The following is a 9,637-nucleotide window of genomic DNA, read 5'->3' as shown; positions in this document are numbered from 1 at the left end:
CCGAAGGCAGGATGTGGGGGACACACGGCCGGCAGCCCCCAGCCCCGACGGTGGGCCCTTGGCATCCCGCAGGAATGATCCCCGCGCTGCCACCGACCCCGTGACAGCTCCGGGGAGGCTGCGGGGAAAGAGCTTCCCGTGGTTTGGGTTGCGAGTGGGCTTTTTGCCGGCCCCCCCCCCCACCACCTTCAACCCCGGGAGATGGGGAGGGGTGGGAAGATGCTGCTGCTCCCCCAGCACTCGGAGAGGTGCGGTGTGGGTACCCTCGCTCCGTCCTTCATGGCTGGGCATCCCTTGCCGAGGGGGGAGAGGGTGGCACCGCAGGGCTCCAGCCACCCGTGCCCACCGGGGAGAGGGGGGAGCCCCCCGCACCTCGGAGGCAGGTTTCCACCTTCCCTTGCACGGGGGTAATGGCGTCAGACGCCACGTAGGCCCGCAAAGCTAAATACGCCTGTGTGCACCCTTCCAGGGCCAGCAAAGCACCGCCATAACCACAGTAAGGAAAAAGGATCTCTCAGCCTGAATTTGGCTATGCCGGGAGAAGGAAAAGTTCTGAGGAGCTGTTGTTATTATATATTCTAATGAGAAGTCATTGGAGAAATTAAAAAAAGGGCAGAGAAAGACGAAGACGCCAGCACTAATTCCGCAGGAAGCCTCCCAGGGAAAAGGCTGTGTGAGTGTGAACGCTGAAAAGCATGAAGGCCTGGAATTAGACTATCATTTAGAAAGCGTTACTAATCCGAAGTTACAGCAGTAATTCCATGATTTGCTGGGTCCCACACGCAGCGCCAGAATTAAAGATACGGATTTTCTAGAAATGTAACTCAACTGTGGCACCGAGTCTCGGCGAGATCCGAATGAATCATTCATTCCAAAGGCAGCGAAAGACGTGTCATTAAGAACCAACCTCCTTCTCTCCAGCCCATCTGGAATATGTATGCTCGGTGCAATCCCAGAAATTGTGGAAGAGATCGGAGGTGGGGAGGAGGGAATGTAGTCCTTTCCCTCCTTTATTATGTTGGTTATTTTTAAGCAATAATTTTCCAATTATTTCCACAATATTTGTGAGCGGTGCTCAATTCTTCTCATATTTATATTTAATTTTATTTTTTTTCCCCTCCCGTACGCTAGCATCGAGTCAGGTGCAAACGTTTTCAGCGGAGATGCTTTAAAACTAGACTGAACAAAGCAGGAGGGAACTGAGCAAGGTGGTTGATGAATGCATTTATTCCGGAGTAATGATTTGATGGGGGATGGAGGAAAGAAACATTCAAATTCCTAATGAATATAATTCAGGAGGAATCACTCGACCAGCGTGTTAGAGAAAAAAATCTGTTTGGTGGGAGTGTTCCTGCACTGGCAGAACCCAGGAGGTATTTCTGTCCCTGCCTTTTGTAATTGCAAAAGGTGAAAATATAAAAGAAAAAAAAAATTAAGGAAAAAAAAAATTATATATATACACACGCCTATAATAAATGTCTTTGTGTGTATATAAATACATCCATATATATATAATTTTATGAAATAAAATGGAAGTGTGGGAATCCGTGTCTACATGTGAACTCTTACAAAGGATCGATGGAAGCTTTTTCCCCTTGCTGTTGGATCAGCTGGTCAGAAACCACCCTTGTCTCCTAATATTTTTTTTTTCCCCAAAATCACCTGTTCTGAGCTGATTTTTCAGGTAATTTTTCAGGCCGTGGGCTTGGTTTACTTATCCCAGAGCAGTTCCCCCCAAAAGGGAGTGAGACAGAGACTGAGGAATTTGGCCTTTAGTTTCCGGGAGAGAGAAACTGCGGTTGAATTTTTACTGGCGCTTAAATTCTTCCTTTTTGCCCCCGTTGTCAGTGCGAACCCGCGGGTGTTTGGGGGAGGCGTGGAGGTGCCTCCCCCCCATTAACGAGGGAGGTGGCAGTGAGTGATGGGGGACGGTGGCACGAGCATCCCCAGCTCCTGCGCGCGTGGGTGGGGGGCGAGGAGGCGGATGAAGCCCCCCGGTAAATCCCTGCTTGTGAAATACCCGCTGCATTGAGAGAGTCCCTGGCAACTCGCTGTCAGGTCTCTGCTTTCTGGCTCCTTTTTTTTTTTGTTACAGGTTATAGAAAGGGCATTTCCTTCTCTGCTTCTCTCCATAAGCTTAGTGCCTTTTTTTTTTTTTTTTTTTTTTTTTTTTTTTTTTTTTTGAAGTGCCGTGGTGGAAGCAGAGTCCCCTTTGGTCCATCTTTGGGCCAGAGATGGATTTGGGTGGCGCACGGGTCCCTTTGTGGCTTAGCCCTTTGCCCTGTTTGCGTAGCTGTTGGCTTCAGATGGATCTCCTCCCCGACGCAGCCCAACCCCAGAAGGGAAGGTGTCTTTTTCTTGGCTGTGCCAGGAGAAGAGCCCAAGTCCTGGCATTCGCGGTCCTTGCCGGTGGGTTTCTCTTCTCGGTGGGACTCTGCCGGCAGAGCGCTAGGATGCAGCGTAGGCCAGACGTGGGTGAGGTTTCTGGAGCTGGGCCGTGATGTCTTTGTTCTTCAGGCAGAGCTGGGGATGGGCAGAGGGAGCCAGAAACGGAAGAATCAGCGTGTGCCGTTGGGGGATAAATGGGAAATATCGTTTGTGGGTTTCACCCCAGGGAAATGATGCCCTGGGACATCGCGTGCTCCAACTCATTATTTCCCATCTTTTCCGAAAACTTGGCCGCCGTGCAGCGGGTTTGGGCTTGAGGCACAAGGCGAAGGGGCTTTGTACCAGATACCCAGGGAAGCCAAACTTGCCCAGGCTTAGGGGGTAGATGGCAAAGGGGTTGTTTGGTCCCTGCCATTCGAAGGAGCCACCTCAGGAGCCGGGCCATGCGAGCTCTCCCACTCGGTTATGGATGAAATCCCATCAATGGGCATTTTTGAGGGATCGCCTGGCAATGGCGGGTTCCACCGAGCTCGGCCATTTCTTTTGTCTCCTTTGGCTCCCACCCCCTCCCCGCACCCTTGACGCAGGCGGACGGTGCCTCCCTTTACCTGCTGCTCTGCCCTGGCTTTGTCCATGCCACCGGAGAAGGGGCAGAGCTCAGGGGGCTTGGAGGGTCCATCCCGCCCATGGTTGCAGGAGGGACGTGTGGCTGCGTGCTGGAAACACGCTTTCTCATGTCTCGGTGGAGAGAAGGTGCTAATGTGGCATCTGTGCAGGTGATGTGAGTTTCTCCTGGCTGCTCTTGGTGTGGGTACCGCATGTCACCCCACCAGCCTCAAGCCTCCAGAAGTCCTCAGGGGCCAGGAGCGTAAGATGGCTGCGTGGCTGCCCGCGCTGGCTTCCCCACCACATGGTGCGGGGAGTCACCCTTTCCAGGTTGGGGATTTTGGCATTTCGTGCTGACAAGTCCAATCACCTGGAGGAGGCGTTTGCCAAGAGCCCAACTGCAAAAACATTGTCTGGGGCTGCTCGTCCTCCCTCCTTCCATCCCTCCGGGTGCACGTGTTCGGGACCAGAGCTTGTGCTGGTAGGAGGCTGAGCCATCACGCTGCCTGTGGCCGGGCTCCCGGCATCTGCAAAGAGTCAGGACGGGGCTCTGGCTTTCACATTTTCAGGTGCCGTCTAATATTTATTCAGGGGCTCAGGTTTGGTTAGGAGCGTTTGCCTCGAAAGCTCAGGAGTGGGGGTACAAAAAAGAAAACGGGGGGGAGCAAAAGAACACAATCTCCGGCAGTTAGCTGTCTCTTGGAAACTCGGCTCGCTGTTCCTATAGAGGCTTTCTCTTTTCCTTCACCCTGGTCTGGCCTTAAGTACCACTTTAAGTGGGCTTTGCTCATTCACATCCAGGCTCCTTAGAGCAATTGAGCCCGCGGGGGTTTGAAAAGAAGGGACAGTCCCTCAATGGCAGGACCTTGGGCCAGGCTAATTGGTTTTGGTTCAAGGGGATACTGGATTTGTGAAAAGCCCAAAGACATCTTTCCCACGCCAAATCCCAGCTCTTCAGAGGGGGAAGTGAGGGGTGCCGGGTGGGGAAGGGAGCTGAAAGAAAGATGGTTTAGTTGAGGAACCCTCCTAACAGCCCAGATGCCCACCGGCCTTGGTAGGGCTGGGTGCAGCAGGGAGCTGTGCCTAGGGTGTCCCTTCTCCCTGGGACAGGTGGACGGCGGTGGCTGGCTCCCGGTGGCAGGCTGGCAGCGGTGGCCTGGTTTCATTGAAAACAGACTTTTTCTGGGCACACCAGACTCCCGTGGAGATGCTGAGAGCAAAGGAAAGATGGGACCCAGGTCCAGAAACCAAATCGCTTCCATGCGTTCGGGTGTGTGGCCGTGGGGGGAATTTGCCGAGGTCTCTTGTATCTCGTTTTGATCTGGGAATTTATTTATTTTTAAACACTGGCTCTGTCTGGCATGGTTCCAGCAGTCCCACGACCTTTACTCTCCCCGATCCATAAAAATCACTTAATTATTGGGCCGAAAATCAAGGCTTGGAAACAAAGCCAGCTTATGGAACCATCACTTCTTGATATATTTCCTGAGAGCACATATTTCTGGGCACCTTCAGAGCAGTGCGCGCAGCTTGTTGGATATGAGATATCAAGGCATTATTTATTGAGGAAGTCTTCACACTCCCTCATCTGTTATAATTAACTGATGACATTTTTTTCTTAGGTTCAAAATATGGTGAAAAAGTATAATTAGCACGAAGCCGAGGCACTGCATTAAAATGTCTCCTATAGTTAATGTAGGATAGTCGTGCTATTTATTATAGGAGGAGCTGGCTCTGACCTCTGTGTTGCCTAACACTTTTTATTGTAAAGATTCTTGAACTTTTTTTTTTTCTTTTTGAGCACCTCTGACACTCCCATTGTTCGCTGCGGGCCCTTGAAATTCGGCCGGGGGAAGCTCTTCGGCTGGAGAAATGCCTGTTCTTTGTCCCTTAAATTCCTTTCAGGTTTAGCTGAATTATGAATTGTTCGGAATCGTGATTTCCCTTTGGATGCCTCTTGGGGGGGGGGGGGGAAATATTAAAATTTATTGTTTCCCTGGAATAATAATAATAATAATAGACCATGAGCAGGGTGAAGCCCTGGGCTCCCACCACTGTGCTGCAGAGCTCTGGGGCAGCCTGGGTTGGTGGGAGGACAGTCACGGTCAACTCCACCACCCCCTTCCACCTCTAGCTCATATTCTTCCAGCGCGGCCTCATCTCCTGGAAACAAACTCCTCCGGGTTCTGGCGCCGGGAGGAAAAAAAACGTAGGGGAGGGGTGTGTGGGTGCGTTGGCCTGGGCACTGCCAGCCCCAGAGGTCCCCCTTCCCCGCCGGCCCCGGGAGAGCAGCCTTCTGCCGCTGCCAGATAACATTAGCCCTGTATTTCATAGTGGCAGAAATCTGTGCCGAGGCTCGGGGCTTGAAACCGCTCTTCCCTGCGCAGGACCAAGGCAGGGAAGGGATGGGTGGGTGCGGGGTGGAGGGAGGGGAATTTGTTACACTTGCCTACAATTGTTTTTCTTTTTGCTTATATAAACAATCTATTATTTATCAGCTATAAATAATGCATTTTTTTCTGTATGTTTAGAATGCACGTGATTTCTGTATATTAAAAATGTACACGGTTGAAGGCACCAAAGCGAGCGCTGGCAAATCAGGGGGGGTACCCGATTTGGGTTTGACCATGAGACGTTAATTCAGCCTCCTCCTGGCCCTGCCCTTACGAGGCTGTAATGACACGGTCACAGCCTATTTTTAGCTCCCTCCTTCTTTCCCTGACCAGGGTGGCTGCACAGCGAGGTGGAATTAAGGTTGCAGGGACAGCCATAAATTGGACACTTCCTAACTTTGAAGTGCTTGACCACGCAATCTAAACGAGGGCTCTTCAGGGCAGCATTTCTGCATGTGGCATTAACTGCCTTGGTCGGGGACGGCAAATGCAGGGGTAGAGAAGCCGTAGAGCAGAAAAGACCTATCAGACTATTGAAAGCGCTCGTTTGAATAGATGGGGGAGTCAACAGAGTCTACACTTGATCTGAGCTAAATGGCCAAGAAGATGTCTCCAAGCTGAGAGGGGGAAGCCTTTGTTCCTCCAGCCCCAGCCGTGATGTTTTCTTTGCCTTTGGTTTTGCCTCCTCCGCTCCTAGGGAGGTTTGGGCTCTTGCTCTTGAGGAACCTTCAGCTTGTGTAGTGAATTTGTGTGCTTGTGAAAGCGGGGGTGTCCCGAGGAGTGTGCACGTGCACGCACGCTCCCCTCACTGCACCAGCAGATGTGTGCTACCAGCTTGCAGATACTCACTGCTTGGTGTCCTTGCCTTGAACATTCCCTCTTTGCCAGGTCCCTAACGGGAGCCGTTGCACGTGTTGGAGGGAATGGAGAGGCCTTTGTGTATCACACAGGAGATCTAATACCTTTTTTTAACTGCTGGAAGAATTACTTCAGAGGTGGTTACATGCAATGCAGATTTATCTTTGCTTGAAATGGTGCTTTTTTTCCTTTTTTCTTTGTTTACGGGGGGGTTTCTCCGTTTTGGCTTGCAATAAGACATTTGGCTGTCTATGGTTTCTAGCAGAGTGCAGTCTGGTTGAGCAAATTTGGGGGAGCAAGCAGTCTTTTGTTTTACTTTCCTGGGTGTAATGTAGTCACAGCCCCTTGCACGTACCTTGTGCTGATACCAGAGCATTTTCCCCTGGCCAGCAGTGTGTCTACTCTGGATTATAATATATGATGTTGTGGTTTTGCCTTGTGGACTCCTGGATCCCGAAACCTCCTTGGGGCTGTTTCCACGTCAGCACAGGTACCCAAGTGTCCTAGGTTTGGGTTTTCATCGTGTTGGTATGGGCTTGTGTTTCACGAGCATCTTTCTCATAACTTTCCCCCTCTCTCCTGCATCTCAGTTCAGCAAAGGGCCTGTCTATCTGGGTGCAGGCAATAAACGTCTGTTCTCACCCTGACTTCTGTTAATGAGATAGAGACAGGTAAGCATCACACATACCAACTTTCCTGCTCTCAGCAACATCAAGGAAACGGTGACAAGCTATTAATGGAAAGTGATGGTCTGGGTGCTAATTAGTGCTTCCTTTTCAACTTTTACCTACATGTCTGCTGAGATGCCCATCCCAGCCTCTCCTCTCTCCTTGCATCCCTTTGTTTCCAGCGCGTTCCTTGTTCTCTCTGCACATCCCATGTCGAAGAAGCTTCTCCATTTTTTTCCTCTCTACCAATCGCTTTCTGCATCTCCTCATTCCCTTTTTGTGCCCTTTTCCCCCGGGTAATTGCCACCTGCACCCTCATTCTCCTGTGGTTGCTCCCAGCCAAGAATAAGCAGGATATTGTAGTGGGATCTGAAAGCTCGGGGATGGGGCACATGAAGTCAGTCAGGAGTTCCTCGTCTTCATCACTGGGTAGTAATATTCGCTTGTGACACCAGTGCACGGGGTCAAATTTCCCTGGGGACATGAGGTCAGAGATCTGTCCCCTCTTCCCGCAGGTAATGCTGTAGGGAGGCTCCCAGAAGCTCACAGGTCTTGGTCATGGAACAATTAGTATTTAAAGCAGATCCACTGATAGTAGGATGGGCCTCTGTGGTGTGAGCCTGGAGGAGATAACAGGTCCTGCCCCACAGAGCTTGTGGTTTAAACCCTAAATGCTTTTGCTCTCCATGAAACCCCGCTAATGGCTGTTTTTTCGGGTCCACCCCAATTTATGCTGCTGCAGCAACACGATCCCTGGTCTCAGCTCAGTGCCTGGACTCTCCTGCTTCTCTTTCTCCTGGCCCCTGGGCTCTGCCCCTTCCCCAAGGACCCTAATTGTCCCCTCCTCACTTTTTTTTTTGCACGGGTTGTGGGTTTCTTGCTGCCAGGCTTGTATCCCAAGGAGCTGCCTAATCTGCCCCTGTCATTCCCAGTCACAGGCTCCGTGCACACCGTAGCTTTATGGGGAATGCTTGCAGGGCAGTGGGAAGAGGCAGCCATGGTTTGCACATTAGCTAATTAATTTTCATGACTGAACGATGCTGCCTGGTCTCTTGTTTATACTCCTCGCCGCTCCCCTTCTCCCCCCTCCTCGCTGACACACACACAAGACGACACATCTCGCACGAACGTCAGCATCCTTCCACAGCCTTGAGACGCGAGCGGTTATTCTGTTGGCTTGTCAAACGCGGGTTTCCCTGCTTCATGGTACACAGGGGCCCCCTGTTTCACATTTGCTGATTCTTATTAGACCCAGCGCGCCAGGGCCCTGTCTCTCCCCGCAAAGCAACGCGCCGCATCCCATCCATAAATCCAACCCTGGAACAAAGCCTCCTCTACCCTGCCCCATATTTCTACCCAGCCTGCCCGCTTTCCCCTCTCCCTCTCTCTCCCCCTCTCCCGTGCTGAAGGTTTCCTAGTGCCAGGGAGATATGATAATTCTTGTGAAGAGAGCATGAAATGCCTCTGCTCTTTGTGTCTGTTTAATTCAATGAGAATCCCAGCCCCAGATGTCATGAATGGTGGGCTTTGTGCTGGCCCTTCCTAAGCCCTAACCGCCAGCCCTGCTCTCTGTCTTTCTTGTTTCCCACCACTGGATACTGATTAACAAACTAAATTATTTTTCCTCCCTAATGATGTTTTCCCACTTTGCCCACCAGGCTGGAAGAAGCCACGGGGAGGAAAGAGTTTGTGCAAAGGATGAGATAGCCAGGGAGAAAATTAAAGAGACAGTGTTGCTCTCTGGGCTCTGGCAATGTAGGTCCGCTCGGCTTTATTTCCTTATTAGAGAACGGGGTCGCGTCTGGCTGTATTTTACGGGGCTGGGTGTATTTCAGCCGAGGGGACGGGCTTGAAAGCATCCGCACAAGGTAGGCTCTGAAGCATGCCAAGGTCCGTAACTCACTCGCAATTGTGTGTGCGAGTTTGCACGGTCCCCAAATTTAAGGTCTCTTTTTCCAGCCGTGACTGACATTCAGTAATTACTTGACATCCGTCCATGCATACGGGAGCCTCTTTCTAATTGAGACAAATTCTCTTTTCCTTAATCAGACATGACTGCAAGTTCGCGCAAGTGGGATGCCGTGGGAAGGGCTGGGACGACTCCACCTGAGCAAGGAGAGGTGAGTCCCTGGGAGTCTTGCTGAAGGATTGAGTACAACGCGTGCATGGGAGACCAGCTCTTTTACCTGATCCCTCCCTCCCAAATTTCCCAGCCAGGCTTTTGTCACGGGGCCAGTTGTTAGCTGCGGCTAGAGAAGGCCAGCAGTGATAACCCAGGGAGCCTGGACGGAGCTGGAGGCAGGTGACTGAGGCGGGTCCATGCAAAACTACCTGCTTCCCCTAGCCCAGCAGAGCCTTCTTGCTGGACATCAACCAAGCTGTGGCCACCAAACACCCTTCTGAAGCAGGAAAAGAGGACCAGTGTCAACCTTGCGAGTAGAAAAGGGTGTAGGGAGGGAGAGAGCCTTTCAACAACCTGGAGGTCTGGATTGTGCAGATGGGAATCATTGAGAGGAGGGTTGGTTTGGCATTTTGGTGGGGTTTTTTTTGGTTTTGTTTTCAAAAACCAGAGGAGCCCCTGGGCTGGTGGTTTAGGCTCCCCTCAGCTGGGATGTGGGCAGGGGCAGGTTTGATGGACAGGGTATGGCAGGGAGGAGGATGTGCTGGGAAGGCTCTACAGTGGTGCAGGGCTCAGCCCTGTATTTATCAGACATTGTGCAAGCT

General features: G+C 51.5%; 1 long non-coding RNA gene across 2 annotated transcripts in view; it reads left to right on the top strand.

Annotated features, from left to right (window-relative positions):
- Positions 1-210: 210 nt before the first annotated feature.
- The window catches only part of LOC106889579, a 34,744-nt gene continuing 25,317 nt past the window's right edge, over positions 211-9,637 (top strand). Inside the window, exons 1-2 of one of the 2 annotated variants that reach the window (XR_001412370.1) lie at positions 211-977; positions 8,963-9,033. This is a non-coding gene — a long non-coding RNA (uncharacterized LOC106889579). Of the gene's footprint in view, positions 978-5,485; positions 9,034-9,637 lie in introns of those variants that run through there. The other variant, XR_001412369.1, reaches the window with a different exon arrangement.

The sequence above is a fragment of the Calidris pugnax genome, unplaced genomic scaffold, assembly GCF_001431845.1.
Source record: "Calidris pugnax isolate Ruff unplaced genomic scaffold, ASM143184v1 scaffold70, whole genome shotgun sequence".
Lineage (NCBI taxonomy): Eukaryota > Metazoa > Chordata > Aves > Charadriiformes > Scolopacidae > Calidris > Calidris pugnax.
The sequence above is the reverse complement of the archived record's forward strand: the minus strand, read 5'-3'. Positions and strand labels throughout refer to the sequence as shown.